This window comes from Moschus berezovskii, chromosome 23 (assembly GCF_049115385.1).
Source record: "Moschus berezovskii isolate FMDL1 chromosome 23, NW_MosBer_1.0, whole genome shotgun sequence".
Lineage (NCBI taxonomy): Eukaryota > Metazoa > Chordata > Mammalia > Artiodactyla > Moschidae > Moschus > Moschus berezovskii.
In genome coordinates, this window is record NC_142482.1 from 31,635,542 (window position 1) to 31,652,820 (window position 17,279).

General features: G+C 40.5%; 1 protein-coding gene across 4 annotated transcripts in view; it reads right to left on the bottom strand.

Moving 5' to 3' along the window:
* RCAN2 (regulator of calcineurin 2) overlaps positions 1-17,279 on the bottom strand; it is a 302,524-nt gene that overhangs the window by 113,611 nt on the left and 171,634 nt on the right. The window lies entirely within an intron of this gene.

Here is a 17,279-nt window from a genome sequence, read left to right on the forward strand (position 1 = left end):
CTTGTAGATCTTCATATAACTGTTCGACTTCAGCTTCTTCAGCATTGCTGGTTGGGGCATAGACTTGGATTACTGTGATATTGAATGTTTGCCTTGGAAACGGACAGAGATCATTCTGTCATTTTTGAGATTGCATCCACGTATTGCATTTCAGACTCTTTTGTTGACCATGATGGCTACTTCATTTCTTCTAAGGGATTCTTGCCCACAGTAGTAGACATAATGGTCATCTGAGTTAAATTTGCCCATTCCAGTCCATTTCAGTTCACTGATTCCTAATATGTCAACGTTCACTCTTGCCATCTACTGTTTGACCACTTCCAATTTGCCTTGATTCATGGACCTAACATTCCAGGTTCTATGCAATATTGTTCTTTACAGCATCAGACTTTACTTCCATCACCAGTCACATCTACAGGTGTTGTTTTTGTTTTGGGATGTCTCTTCATTCTTTCTGGAGTTATTTCTCCACTAATCTCCAGTAGCATACTGGGCACCTACTCACCTCGGGAGTTCATCTTTCAGTGTCCTATCTTTTTGCCTTTTCATGCTGTTCATGGGATTCTCAAGGCAAGAATACTGAAGTGGTTTGCCATTACCTTCTCCAGTGGACCACATTTTGTCAGAATTCTCCACTATGACCTGTCCATCTTGGGTGGCCCTACATGGCATGGCTCTTAATTTCATTGAGTTAGATAAGGCTATGATCCATGTGATTAATGAAATCAGCTCACCAATAGAAATATTTAGACTGATGAAACTCTGTGTGTGTGTGTGTGTGTACAGTATGTACTGTGTTTCTAGGGCACTGTGGGGAGTATGAAATTTTGTCAACAGATAATTCAGCTAACAGTTTCTGAGTGATGAATATGTACAGAGCTCTACCAGCTGCTCTGAAGGATAAAATGATGAGATACCTCTAAAATGATGAATAAGTAAAATTCACTATCCTCAAGGGGCTTAAAATCCAGGGGAGAAGATAAGACATGGAGACAAACACCTACACAACACAGCAATGGTGGCAGTGGCAAAGGACAGGCAGATGGCACTTGGTGGGAGCACTGGAGAAAGAGCAATGGGTGCTGAAGGGACCTGGGCAGATGAGCCTCAAGGAGCAGGACTTGACTTCTGCTCTGATCTTCAAACATAGGTAAAAGTCTGTCAGATAGAGAAGGGGTGAGGAGATCCCCCAGGTAGGGGGTGCAGACTAGAAATATCCAGAGCAAAGGAAAAATACAGGGACTCCCCTGGTGGTCCAACAGTTAAGAGTCCACTTTGCAACACAGGGGACATCAACTCCGTCTCTGGTCCTGGAAGATCCCACATACTGCAGAGCAACTAAGCCCATGCACCGCAACTATTGAAGCCATGTGCTGCAACTACTGAAGCCCGTGTGCCCTGAAATCTGTGCTCTGCAACAAGAGAGGCCTACAATTCAGAGGTTAAATCTAGCGTACAGGTCCACAGCTGATCAAAGAGCAACAAGGCAGTAGGGGTGACCCATTATAACCATCTCTCTATTTGCTTATAGGGTTTTGTGAATTATTTCACACTTTCTGTTTAAGGAAGAGCTACAAAGGTTACTCGGGGCTTTCCTGGTGGCTCAGTGGTAAAGAATCCACCTGCCAAAGCAGGAGATGCAAGAGGAACAGCAGCTCGATCCCTGAGTTGGGAAGATCCCCTGGAGGACTAAATAGCAATTCCTTCCAGTATTCTTGCCTGGAAAAATCTTATGGATGGAGGAGCTTGGCAGGCTACAGTCCATAGGGTCACAAAGAGTCGGACACAGCTGACTGACTGAGTGCGCACATAAAGGTTAAACGTGTTATTCAAGAGAAAGAGCCTTGCTCTGACACATCTTGGCAGGAGGACATTAGTCTCTCCAGAAAATAAAGCTTCACCTCAAATTGTAAAATAGGTATTTTAGAGGCTTCCCTGGGAGCTTGGTGGTGAAATATTTCTCCTGTCAATGCAGGGGGCACGGGTTCGATCCCTGGTCCGGGAAGATTTCACATACCATGGAATAACTAAGCCCAAGTGACACAGCTGCTCTAGACAGCGTGTGCTCTAGAGTTCAGGAGTCACAACTCAAGAAGGCCACACACCCCAGAGCCTGTACTCTGTAACAAGAGAAGCCACCAAATGAGAAGCCCCTGTTCTCTGCAACTAGAGAAAAGCCTGCGCAGCAACCAAGACCCAGCACAGCCAAAAATAAACACATAAATAAAATACATTAAAAAAAAAATAGAAACACAGCTTCGGTTTCTCCTTTTCAGTTTGTTTCTTTCCTGGAGATTCTTGTACTCCTGAGTCCACTAACTTTATACATTCTTCTTTTAAAATATCTTTTCAAGGACACATTTCTCAATTTGTTTCTATTAGCATGAAATGATTGGTAACTTATAGTGTTACCTGTCATAGAGGAATCTGTATGGTGGGTAGTATCAGGTTGGCCAAAATGTTCATTCAGGTTTTTCCATTGGTTGTTGCAAAAAAATATGAATGAACTTTTTGGCCAGCTCAGTGTTATAGGAGATCAAATTTTACATTGAGTAAATAGTGTTTTTAGGGTGAAATTATAGGCATCGAGAGCAAGTAGTGATTTTGAAATAAAATTATTGGATTTTTAATAGGTTGGTTCAACAAATTGGCTATATTATACTATTCAACTGTTTACACAAAACACTTTCCTATAGATTAAAATCCCTAGGACACTTCCCTGTTAAAATTGTGCCCTGTTTCTCTAGATAGAAGGTGTTTTTGATGGCTGGGGGATGGCTGGCAGCCTGTATATAAGCACTGGGCTATGGCTACAAGGTCCTATGAACCCTGGCTCTTGTCTGCTCTCACATCTCAGCCCATCATTTCTCCCTTTCCTCTCCAAACCCTAGATTAACTGGTCTTGTTTGGATTCCAAACAACAACAACAACAAAATGCCAAGCTCTTTCTGATCTCAGGGACTTTGCACTTGCTATTGCTTTTATCAAAAAAATATCCAGATCTCTGCATGGCTGGCTCCTTCTTATCAGGCTCATCTCAGCTCAGAGGTCATCTCCGTGGAGTAGTCTTCCCTGATCACCTAAATAAAAATACGTGTGTCCATGTGTGCATGCCTGTGCACACACACACACACACACACACACACAGACTCAAACACTATCTGGCATCTTCCTTCTAATTTTATTCACAGCACTTTTCACTGTCTGAAACTATTCAACAACTTAATTCTTGACTTGTTCTCTACAACCCCAACTGGAATGTATGTTCTCGGCTGTATTCTCAGAGGCTAGGAAAAGTTCCTGACACTTAGGTACTCTCGGTAATGTCTGAAGTGTGAGTGAATAAAGAAATAAATTAATCTAAAAAGGCAAGTAGAAGGACTCAGACACATAGGGATGTCTCCGGGTCTGGAGTTAGGAAGGTCCTCACAGGAGGACACTCAGATTGACAGCGACCTGAGGTACTGAGCCCCAAGTGGGCAGGAAGAGATGGGGACCTTCCAGTCCCCAAACCAGCAGCCAAATCTTACTTGCTCATGAGCACAGATATTCCCATTACAACTATGGGTTGTCAGAGGCTTTGCTCCCTCTATGTATCCTTCTGGATCACTTGAGTTTGCTTTCAATGTTTATTGTTGAAAACTCAGACGTATTCAAAATTTGAGAGAACACTATAATAACCTTTCATATACCCACCACGCAAGCACAACAATAGCTTGGGACCCATCTTGCTTCCTGGCAGAGCGTGGTTCCCCAGACCAAAAGTATCAACAGCACCTGGGAATTTGTTAGAAAGGCAAATTCTTTTTTTTTTTTTTTTTAAACTTTTTATTTATATTGAGGTATAGCTGATCATGGATTGCCTGGATTAGAATCTGGATTTGTTTGACCTTAGAGTTCCTTTGGGCTTCCCAAGGGATCTATGGTAAAGAATCAGGCTGTCAATGCAGGACACTCAGGTTTGATCCCTGGGTCAGGAAGATCCCTGGAGGAGGAAATGGCAAGCCACTCCAGTATTCTTACCTGGAAAATCCCAGGGACAAAGGAACCTGGAGAACTACAGTCCGAGGGGTTGCAAAAGAGTCAGACATGACTTAGCGACTAAATCAACAACAATACAGCCAATTAACAATATTGTGATAGCTTCAGATGAATAGCAAAGGGGGCCCAGCCATACATATGCATGTATCCATTCTCCCACAGACTCCCCTCCCTTCCAGGCTGCCACATAATATTGAGCAGAGTTCCATGTGAGGAAAGGCAAATTCTTGAGCCACATCCAAGATTGGGTAGGTTGGACCAGTATCTATATTTTAACAAGACCTCTGGGTAATTCTGGTGCAAGTTCAAGTCTGAGCACCAGTGTTGCTTGTCCCTGGGAGCTGACACTCTCTGTTATTCTGACATCGTATCATTTCATCTGTAACCATTTCATTGTCTATCTCTAAAAGACAAGGGCTTGTCTTTTGAAATCACAATACTTATCACACACACTCCTGAAAGCAAGACTAGTTCCTTAGTACCATCAAATGTCCTACTAGGGTTCACATTTCTCTCACGGTACTACAAATGTTCTCTTCCCTTCCTGGGCCCTCTCCACCCACTCCCTGGTCCTGTCCTGCTGTCCCTTCCTTCGCTCCTTCCTTTATTTAACATTTCCTTTACTTAAATCCCCGATGGCGCAGTGAGTAAAGAATCTGCCTGCAATGCAGGAGACACAGGAGACATTGCTTTGATCCCTGAGTCAGGGAGATCCCCTGGAGAAGGAAATGGCAATCCATTCCAGTATGCTTGGGGATAATTCCATGGACAGAGGAGCCTGGCAAGCTACAGTCCATGGGGTCCGAAAAAATCTGACAAGACTGAGTGCCTATGCACTTGGCCCTCACCAGTTACTTGAATTGGGATCTAAACTACTCTGTCTTTCATGTTTCTTATTATGTAGAGTCCTCCTCCATGTCTTCTATTTCCTTCCTTACAGTTTGCCGTTGTTGATCATAGAATCATGTTATTTGTCCTTTAGGATTCTCCCCAGTCTGGATTTTCTTGATTAATTTGTTGCTGCTGTTGTTTACTTGCTAAGTTGTGTCCGATTCTTCTCAATCCCATGGACTGCAGCATCCCAGGCTCCCCTGTCCTTCACTATCTCCCAGAGTTTGCTCATATTCATGTCCATTGAGTTGGTGATGCTATCTAACCATCTCATCCTCTGCTGCCTCTTTCTCCTTTTGCCTTCCATCTTTCTAAGCATCATGGTCTTTTCCAGTGAGTTGACTCTTTGCATCAGGTGGCCAAAGTACTGAAACTTCAGCTTTAGCATCAACCCTTCCAATGAATATTCAGGGTTGATTTCCTTTAGGATTGACTGGTTTGATCTCCTTGCAGTTCATAGTGTCATTCAACTGGTTTCTTTTTTACCTGTTGGTCCTACTATTTAGATCCTGAGGCTTGGTAGATTTGAGTTGGCAAGACTCCTTCACGGATAGTGTTGTGTACTTCAGTTCAGTTCAGTCGCTCAGTCGTGTCCGACTCTTTGCGACCCCATGAATCACAGCACGCCAGGCCTCCCTGTCCATCACCAACTCCCGGAGTTCACTCAAACTCATGCCCATCGAGTCGGTGATGCCATCCAGCCATCTCATTCTTTGTCGTCCCCTTCTTCTCCCGCCCCCAATCCTTCCCAGCATCAGAGTCTTTTCCAGTGAGTCAACTTGTCGCATGAGGTGGCCAAAGTATTGCAGTTTCAGCTTTAGTATCAGTCCTTCCAATGAACTTAGTGGGTAGGTAATTAGTGTAATTAGTGGACAGGTAATGCCTGACCATCTCTTTTTGCAGAATTAGTAGTCTTTTATGCTCAATGCCTAGATTCACTCTTTCATTAGAAGTTGCAGAACGATGGTATCCCCTCAGGGCTTCCCTGGTGGCTCAGATAGTAAAGAATCTGCCTGCAATGTGGAGGCCCAAGTTCAATCCCTGGGTCAGGAAGATCCCCTGGAGAAGGAAACAGCTACCCACTCCAGTACTCTTGCCTAGAGAATCCCATGGACAGAGGAGCCTGGTGGGCTACAGTCCACGAGGTCCCAAAGGGTTGGACACACTGAGTGACTAACACTTGCACTTCATTTATTCATGGAATACTTCCATTACAAGGAGCTACTTCCCATCTACCATGGAGTTATCCTGACTTTGTGTTTTGTAAGACAGACAAAATACACACTTGATTCTTTTCCTTTATTAACTAGCGTTTTTTTTAAATGACTTGCTTCCCATTATCCTTCAAAGACCACTGAACATTTTTTACTTTATTAAGCATCATCATGAACTCGTAGACTAAACAGACTTGATGGGTTTAAATTCACTGTCATTTTATCTTATTGATGCTTAAATTGCTGGTGAGAATGTAATCAGGGTGGCTTCTGGGTCCTTTTGACACAACCTCAGTCGTCTTTGAGGGTTACCTCACCATCTGGCAGGACAACATGTTCCAGACTCATCCTGTCCATTTCCTGCCCCAGATAAGGAATCAGCCATTTCTTTCTCAGTTTCATTTAGTATTTCAACATAGTTCAAGATCATAATCTATAGACTTTGAGACGTTCTTTGCACTGAGTCAGTTATTATTTACAAGACTTCTTAGTGGCCTAAGCTAGAAAATATATAATGTGTTTTATTTATTTTTTTTAAATAATAAGGTCTTACTTTTAAACTTTTTTAAATTTATTTTTTAATTGAAGTATAGTTGAATTTGTTGTTGTTGTTGTTGCAATTCAGTTGCTAAGTTGTATCCAACTCTTTGCTACCCCATGGACTGCAGCACGCCAGGCTTCCCTGTCCTTCCCTATCTCCTGGACTTTGCTCAAAATCATGTCCATAATATGTTTTAAAGATGACATGTATCATGAGTTCAGACTGATAATTCAAAATCAAATCCAGAATTTTTTTAATCTCACATCTGTATCCTCTGTCTTCCACATCAAATATCTTGTTTCTTACCCGTAATATAACTACTCATGTGCCTCATTCCATACTACAACACACAGCAGCTTCAGAATCACAGTAATCACTAGGAAAAATTTAAGATTTTCCCCCAGCTCTTTTCATCCTAGGGATACATCCATAAGGCTGGTAGAAATTCCCCTGCAGTGACAGAAGCTCAGGACTGTATCTAGCCATGCTCTTTTCACCATAAAGCCACTTTCAGACAGAAACTGAAAGAAGTGCCGGAAGTCTTAGAAGCATTGGAGTCCTGGTTTCCAATTGTTCCCGAGGCCCAGGGCATCTGTCCTTCCATGGATCTCCTCAGTCAGCTTTTCCCTTAGTGATGTTCCATGTCCTAATATTATCCCAGACAATGTCTCCTTGTTTTCCCCAAACGAATTCAGATATTGTTTCTGTCACTAACAATCAAAGAATTCCTAGCGCTCGCTCTCTCTCACACACACACAGCCCTAGCATAACAGATGACTCTAAGGTGGGAGTCACTCATCAGGAACCACATTTTCAGGTCTCTGAACTGCCCCATGGGAACCCTCCTCCCCCTGATTAGACTTGAGGTGAGGGAGCTGCCACCCTCTAACCCTCCCTCTTGAGGTAACAGCAGGAGTCCCAGGATGGAGTTCTGTTAAGAAAACCTGCTCACAGAACCACCTTTCCATCTCCACTTGCTTCTCCCTGTCAATCCCTCCTTTCAGACTTTAGAGCGATCTGACTAGTTTTCAGACTCCTGCTTTGAAAATTCGCACATTGGTCGGATACCTACCTCTGTTCTAAATGTCATATTTACTGTTTCATCACAACTCAGTTGAAACTTGAAATTCACCATCCCATTACACCATCACTAACTGAGGACAAAACTTGTGGAGTCACTGCAAACATTCATGAACATTATGTTATTTAAACTTCACAAGAGGTCCCGTTTCATAATGAGGAAGTCATTTGCCCATCCATTCATCCTCATCCATCCATCCACCCAATGGCTGGTGAATCTACTATGGACCCAGCACACAGAGAGGCACTGGCCCTAGAAAGATGGCCAGTTATTATCCTTTTCCTCAAGGAGGCCATTGTAAAGGGAGTAAAGAATCACAATATGATTGACATGACATGATACACGATATGATGATGTGATGTATTTGCTACAAATGATGCTGATACAAGGTATAGTATGAGTACAGGAGAAGTATAAGTTTGCCATATGCAACAGGCATTAGAAAAGCTTTCCCTGAGGAAGGAACGTTTTGCTAAACTTTGAAAAATAAGCAGTTTTCTAGTTATCCAGACAGGCAGACAAGCAGGGAGATGATGTTTTAAGTATAGGTTGGGGATTGGGCTGAAGTGGTAAGGTAAGAGAGTGAGTGGCCCAGTATTGCTGCATATGAAATTGCAGATGGAGTTAGGGATTAAAGGTGGGGAGCCCTGGAAAATGCAGCTAGACTGCTAGGCAGGGCCCTGACCATGAAGAGCTTTGTGAGTTATTGGTAGAAATTTAAGCTTTATTCCATAGGAATAATGACCCAGTGGAGGCTACAATGGTAGCTTCTTGGCTCTTCCTGTCTCTAATTTTACTGCCAGTGAATTCATCCTGCAGAAAATCTGTGGCCAGGGAAAATTTTCTACTAAGAAAAATTATATTCTCTCTATGAGCATGTCGGTCAGTTCAGTCGCTCAGTCGTGTCTGACTCTTTGTGACCCCAAGGACTGCAGCACGCCAGGTTTCCCTGTCCATCACCAACTCCTGGAGCTTACTCAAACTCAAGTCCATCGAGTCAGTGATGCCATCCAACCATCTCATCCTCTGTTGTCCCCTTCTCCGTAAGTGTGTGCTGTGTGCTAAGTCACTTCAGTCGTGCCCGACTCTGCACCCTATGGACTGTAGCCCACCAGGCTCTTCTGCCCATGGGATTCTCCAGGCAAGAATACTGAAGGGGGTTGCCGTTATCTTCTCTGGGAGATCTTCCTGACCTAGGGATTGAATTCCATGTCTTTTAAGTCTTCTACACTGGCAGGAGGGTTCTTTACCACTAATGCCACCTGGGAAGCCATGAGAGTGGAGCTTAAAGTTGGAACCAGGGGCAGCAAACATGCAAGGGATGCTAGTAAGGGAATGTTGGAACTCTAATGGGCAAACAGGCTTCTGAGACCTTGAGGCGGGAATTTCTAGCACTACCTTAGTGGAAGGCAAGCTTTCTCCACTAAAATAATGCATATTACTTCCATATACATAATGCACATAAATCCATTATAGCTCTTATGTCCCTGTAGGGTTTAACTGTTTTATTGTGTCCTCAGCACTTGGCATGTTGCCAGGCATAATGCATGCAATCAAGACAACGTCTGATCAGTGAAGGAAAGAATGTATGAATATGAGACAAGATGAGCTGAGGCCACCCCCACTTCTCCTCATGAATGGGTTATTTTTGAGTCATGATATAAGTAGCGGCTCCGTCAGCTTTAGTCTTTGGTGCTTAGCATAAAGTTTCCTACCCCACCACCCTACTCATCAAGTTTTCACAGTTCTAGCAATGTAAACTGGAAAAACTGATAAGAAGCATAGCCACGAAGCCTCAGGCATATGATATGTACTGAGTTGCTTCAGGCATGTCCGACTCTTTGCAACCCTATGGACTGTAGATACCAGGCTCCTCTGTCCATGGGATTCTGCAGGCAATAATAATGACATAGGTTGTCATTTCCTCCTCGAGGGGATCTTCCTAACCCAGGGATTGAACCCGTGTCTCTTAAATCTCCTGCATTGTCAGGTGGGTCCTTTACCACTAGCACTACTTGGGAAGACCAGAAGCCTCAGACATACCCATATATATAAGGAGAGATGGCTGAAAGTCCACTGAGCCTTGTGTTCCTTCCACAATACAGAGCCATTTCTGGAAAGTGGTTTCCCAACTGGGGCTACAATTTCCAGTCTGCCGGAGTTCTGTCCAATGGAATGGCAACAGAATGAATGCCACCTACAGGCCTGGCCCGTAAGAACGTCCAGCTGAACTCATTTCTTTTCAACCTGATCTTTGGAGTGATAGATGATGGAGTCTTTATTAGCTTAGGTCTCCGAATGACTGCATGGATCACACTCCTATTTCCTTCACCCTCTTCCCCATCACACTGCCAATGGGGTTTTACATGAATTGAAAACAAACCTCTTCCTGTAAGCCCCTAAGACTTGACAGCATATTGGCTAGAGAAGGCAGCATTACTTTAACTAATACAGGATGTATGCGTGTATATGTCCCTGTTGAAGTATGCACTGAGAACACAAAATCCAATTTTATACAGAATCAAATACCAAATGGGGATACGACCAGAAGTAAGATGATTTAATCCTGAAATGTGGAAAATCTTTCATTTTAAATTGAATTTGAATGTCTTAAATTAGCAAATGAGCAGGTAATCATATTGTTATTTGATCTATCATGGTTAGTCTATGTCAAGACAGAGACCAAGGGAATAAATGGAGCTTGAGAAGAGCTGAAAAGCAGAGAAGATCAAATGAATAAGATCAGAAAAGGTTTCCTGGTAAAAATTCATAATTTTAAAAAATAGCCGAATTGGTCATACATGCTGATTATGATCGGTGCGATTTCAAATAAATAAATCATCAGGATTATGTGTAAGAAACATAAATTAGGAATAATTAGGACATTATGATTACATCACTGGATTTTGGCAAGCTATAGACTGCTAATGCCTGTACTTTAAGAAGATTCCATCTGCCTAAAAACGGCAGGTAAGAACATCAAATGACTTGCTCTGTATTTCTAACCACTCTAGCGCCAGCCTAAGAAGGAAGGCATCTGAAAAAGTAAGTCTTCCTTCACAACCTGTATTTCTTTTGTTTTCCCTCCCTTTTCAAGGAGAGGTTTTGGTAAATCAAAAACTAGGTCAGGGACTTCCTTGGTGGTCCAGTAGTTAAGACTCCATGCTCCCAATGCAGGGGTCTTGAGTTTGATCCCTGGTCAGGGAACTAGACACCACATGCTGCAACTAAGAGTTCACATGCAGCATGAAGATCAAAGATCCTGCACGCAGCAACTAAGACCTGACACAGCCAAATAAATAATAAATAAATATTAAATAATAGCTAGGACAGAGGGAGGCAGAGAGAGTTAAGAAGCCATGTGGAATACAATGGAATATTACTCGGCCATAGAGAAGAACAAATTTGAGTCAGCTGTAGTGAAGTGGATGTACCTAGAGCCTGTTATACAGAGTGAAGTAAGTCAGAAAGAGAAAAACTGCGTATTAATGCATATATATGGAATCTAGAAAAATGGTACTGATGAACCTATGTGCAGGAAAGAAATGGAGATGCACACATAGAGAATGGACTTGTAGACACAGAGAGAGAAGGATAAACCAAGAAAGTACCACTGGCATATGTACACTATCGTGTATAAAATAGGTAACTAGTGGGAAGCTGCTGTATAGCACAGGGAACCCAGCATGGTGCTCTGAGACCTAGAGGGGTGAGGGAGGCTCAAAGGGAGGGGATACATATATAATTACGACCGGTTCACACTGCCGCACGGCGGAAACCCACACAACATCGTAAAGCAATCATACCCCAATTACAAACTTTTAAGAAACCTCTTAAAACGTTGGAGAAGAAAAGAAAGAAGTCACGTGGAAATACACAAAAGGGAAGTTTCTAGTATCAGACAGCAGGCTGATTATCCACATTCGTAGCACCTAGATTGGGCTTTGGGTGGGGTGTGTCTGTCAGGCAAGGCAATACCTTTGGAAATTTCCAAAGTTTTGAGAAATCAGACTCTTTCTTTGACAACCATGTATCATTTGAGGGTTTTCATAGAGCTGGAGAGTCAAGAGGAAAGAAACTAAGAAGCTGGCAAGAGAGGGTTTTCTCTAGGCTCAAGGCAACAAGGGGGAAGAGATTTTCAGGTTACTTTCAGTAGTGTAGCAAGCCATCCTACTTCACCAAAATAGGTAAGGAGAAAGAGTCGCAGGACAAACACTATACAAAAGAATTAAAAAACGTGCACTGTTATATTTAAAAGGGACAATCAACAAGGACCTACTGTACAGCACAGGGAACTCTGTTCCATGCTATGTGGCTGCCTGGATGGGAGGGGAGTTTGGAGGAGAATGGATACATGTACATATGTGCAGCTGAGTCCCTTCACTGTTCACCTGAAACTGTCACAACATTGTCAATCAGTTATACTCTTAATACAAAATAAAAAGTGGTAAAAAATGTGCATTGGGAAGTTTTCTTTGTGCTATGTCTCTGGGACACGTATGTAGAGATGGGGACAAATGTAGATTTCTAATAGTAGAATCATAAGTAAACTTATCAAAGAGGAAGTTTTCATGAAGCATGGCTCTGGGATATGCATTTGAAATTCTAGTGTTACTATTTTTGGCATATATGGAGCTTTCAATACTCCGTTGGTGAAAATATAACTTGGAATCATCTTTCTGAAATGAAGTGAAGTGAAGTCGCTCAGTCGTGTCCGACTCTTTGCGACCCTGTGGACTGTAGCCTACCAGGCTTCTCCATCCACGGGATTCTCCAGGCAAGAATACTGGTGTGGGTTACCATTTCCTTCTCCAGGGGATCTTCCCGACCCAGGGATCGAACCCAGGTCTACCACATTGGAGGCAGATGCTTTAACCTCTGAGCCACCAGGAATGAAAGAGGCTTTAAAAAATAAATGAAGTACATAGACACTTCCATTCTGGTTAAAGGCAGAAAGTTGCAGGAAACCATTATGCTAGTCTCTCAAAAAGAATATGAAGTACACAATCACAGATTTTTAAAAACCCCTAAGAGAGCTGATGAAAAAGAAAACTAAGTGAACTAAATTCCATATAGCAAAAAGCTCTTCTCCTGAGAGAAGAGAGGCATGTCTGTTTTTACCTTTCGAGTAATAGTGGGAGAAAGAAGAATTCACTAGAGACAGGGGTAAGGAGGAACCAGATGGGTTCCTAGCAAATTTCTATGGTTTTCTGTGGGCTGGAATAATGGGTTAGAATCCCAAAGAGCCCCAGACAAACAGTAAGTTGGTAAAGTCACTACTTTATCCAGACAGAAACTAAAATAAGGCAAAAGAGATCTGTGGGATAATATATTTTAACAAATGCATAATTAGAGTCCCCAAAGTAGGAGAGAGGATAATGTAGAATAAACATAGTCATTCCCTTTTCCAGGGGATCTTCCCAACCCAGGGACCGAACCCATGTCTCCTGCATTATACACAGTTTCTGTACCATCTGAGCCACCTGGGAACCCCTGTAAATAGATAATGGCCAAGATTTTATCCAAATCAATTAAAATGTCAATGTATAAATTCAAGAAGTTCATTAAACCCTAAGAAGACCAAAGCTAGACATATCATAGATAAATTCCTAAAATTCAAAATTAAAGAGAAGGTATTAAAAGCAGGAAGAGGAGAAAGAGATATTACAAGAATAGGAATTAAGACTGATTTCTTTTGTGAAACAATAATGCTAAAAGTGGGCTTCCCAGGTGGCACTAGTGGTAAAGAATTCCCTGCCAATACAGGTGACGCAAGAGATGCAGTTTCAATCCCTGGATCGGGAAGATCCCCTGGAGTAGGAAATGGCCCCTAATGAAATATTCTTGCCTGGAAAATTTCATGGGCCGAGATCCCTGGCGGGGTATAGTCCATGGGGCCCCAAAGAGTTGGACATGACTACATGACTGAGCACACACACACTCACAGTGGTCGTAATACAATGGTACAACGTATTTACTGTGAAGAAAGAAAAACAATAAACTGTCAACCAAGATTTCGATATCCAGCAAAAACAGCTTTCAAATATGAAAGCAAATCCTTCTCTGTTGCTTCTGAGAATGTAAAATAGTATAGGCACTTGGGAAAACAGTTTGATAGTGTCTTAAGAAGCTAAACATACGATTAAAATAAGACCCAGTAATCCCACTACTTGGTATCTACTCAGGAAAAACGAAGACCTATGTTGACACAAAGACTTATATAAAAATGCTCAGAGTAGTGTTATTATAATAGGCCCCAAGTGGAAACAATACAATTAACTGGTGAATGGAAAATCAAAATGTATATTCATACATTAAAATGCTTAAAAAGGAATAAACTACTGACACGTTGTAACATGGATAAACCTCATGAACATTATGCTAAATGAAAAGAAACAAAAGATCATATTATATATGATTCCATTTCTATGAAATGGCCAAAAAAGTAGATTGATGTTTGCCTGCAGGTGTGGGTGAAAAAAAGAGTTGCTTGCAAATGGGCATAAAAAACTTATTAAGGGGATGGAAACATCCTAAAACTGAATTATGGTGATGCTTGTACAATTTTGGAAGTTTACTAATAACTATTGAATTGTATGCTTAAAAACGGATGAAGTTATGGTATATAATGTTTCACCCATAAAGTTGTTAAACAATGCGAAGACAAAATAAAAACCATATTCAACACAAAAAGCACAAGAGAATCCATTTACTGCATATCTGAACTATTAGAAGTGATAAAAAATTCTTTCTTCTGAGGGGGAATAACCCCCAGTAGAAACTAAGAGTGGCAGAAATGGATAAATTCGTAGATAAACATACAAGGCATTCTTATTACATTTTATTGAAATTCTTTAAAAGAATATTAATCATTTAACATAAAATAACAATAACAGATTGTGGGGTCCATAGCATAGGTAAAAGTTAAATATGTGACAGTAAAAGCACAAAGATTGGGTAGGGGAGAAAGAAATCAGATTGTTGTGATGTTCTTACTTTTAAGTTGTAGAATATTAGTTGAAGGTAGACTGTCATATATTCAAGATGCATATTGCAGTCTCCAGGTTAAAGTAACCGTTAAAAATAACACACAGAAGACTAGAAAAAGTCCACAGAAGGGAATCAAATGGAATACTAAAAAAATAATTGATTTATCCAAGAGAAGGCAGAAAAAGAGGAACAGACAAAATCCAGATGGATCAAATAGAAAACAAATGCCAAGATGGTAGACTAAAACCCAACCATATTGATAATTACTTTAAATGTAAATGGATTGTAAACACTTTAATTAAAAGACAGAAATTATCAGATTAGATACAAAGCAAGAAAGGAAGACTTTCTCACCCTCTCTTTATATGCGTGTGTGTGTGTGTGTGTGTGCGCACATACGTGTGTGTGTGTGCTCAGTTGTGTCTGACTGGCTCTTTACGATTCCATGGAGTGTAGCCCACCAGGCTCCTCAGTCCATGAAATTTTCCAGACAAGAATACTGGAGTAGATTGCCATTTCCTACTTCAGGGGATCTTCCCGACCCAGGGACTGAACCCATGTCTTTTGCATCTCCTGCATCGGCAGGCAGATTCTTTACCACTAGCACCACCTGGACAAATTTAAAAGTAAAAGATTAGGAAAATAGAAACCATGCAAATAGTAAGCATAAGAAACTTACTGTTGGTGCATCTATATTAATATCATACAACACTGTACCCAGAAGTTGCAGGATGCATTCTTTTCAGATGCACACAGAACATTTGCCATGGCAGACCACATACTAGATTGTAAAATAGGTCTCAATTAATATCACATCTTTTTGTCTTTAGGATAAAAAAAATTACCAGAGATAAGATTATATACGTTATAATTTTAAATTCAATATGACAATCTCAGATGTGAACACAATATCAAAAATTCAAAACACATGAAGCAGAATTTGACAAAACTAAAGGGAAAAATACAGAGCTACAATCACAGTTGGATATTTTAATATCTTCCTCTCAGAAACTGATAGGAAAATTAAAAAATCAATAATAATTAATAACATTGGGGGACTTCCCTGATGGTCCATTGGTTAACACTCCAGGCTTCCACTGCAGGGGGCTCGGGTTTGATATTGGGGAACTAAGATCCCACATGCCGTGAGGTTCAGGCACATAAATAAATAAAGAAAGAACATTGGAACAACTCTACTAACCAGTTTGACCTAATTGACATTTATAGAACACTGTACCCAGCAGCTGCAGAATGTATTCTTTTCAGATGCATACAGAACATTTGCCATGACAGACCACACACTAGATTGTAAAATCAGTCTCAATAAATTCAAAAGGATCAAATTCATGTAGATCAGAGGTTCTCAAAACCTCCAGGTCCATAGCATCCTGGAGATCTTTTTAGGAGTGCCATAAAGTCAAGAGTATTTTCAAAATATTAGGACGTTATTTGCCTTTTTCATTCTATTCTCTCAGGAGTGTACAGTGGAATTTTCCAGAGGCTGAATGACTTCTGACATCACAACAGATTGAATGAGGAAGTAAATGTGAAAATCCAGTTGTTTTCAGACATCAAAGAGGTCTGAAAAAATATAAAGCAATCTCATTCTGCTCATTACTTTTTTTTCTGTTTTGGGAAATTTGGTTGTTTTTCAGTAAAAAATGTCATTTACATTAAAATGTCATTTTTAAGAATGTATATTTATATATATATGTATTTACAATTGAATTAACTTGCTATACAGCAGAAGAGTAACACAACATTGTAAATCAACTATATTTCATAAAATACATTTTAAAAAATGTTATTTTTAAAATGATTTAAGAAATCAGAAGAAACATCCCAGCTTTAATTTTTAATATGGTAAATATATGTAGATGCAACCCACATAAACGAGAGCTCTTTGGGTCTTGAATAAATTTTAAGAGTGTAAAGGTGTTGAGATCTAAAATTTTGATAACCACTGATAAAGAACACGTTCTTCCACTGCAATTAAATTAAATTAGAGATCAATAAAAATAAGACATCTAGAACTCCCAAGTATTTGGAAATAACACTTTTCTGAGTAATCCTCAGTCAAAGCAGTAACCTAAAGGAAAATTTTAAAAATACTTAAGCCAAATGATGATGAAACAATATATCAATATTGGTAGGATACAGATAAAGCATCACTTGAGAGAAACACAAAATGTTAAATGCCAATGTTGAAACAAGTAAAATTAATAAAATAAGCACAAATTTTACACAAAATCTTTCAGAGAATAGAGAAGGATGGAATACTTGCCAACTTGTTTGATGAGGGCCACACAGTCCTCATGCCAAGATTTGTTAAAGATATTAATAAATATACATACTCTTTTACTGGTAATATGTTTAGAAATCTCTTCAAATAAATCATCAGAGATATAGATAAATATTTATGTGCAAGTGTTATAACAGTGAAAGACATCTGTTGAACTATTAGGGACTAGTTAAATAAATTATGATAAATCTATAGTATAAGACATTATGTATCTATTAA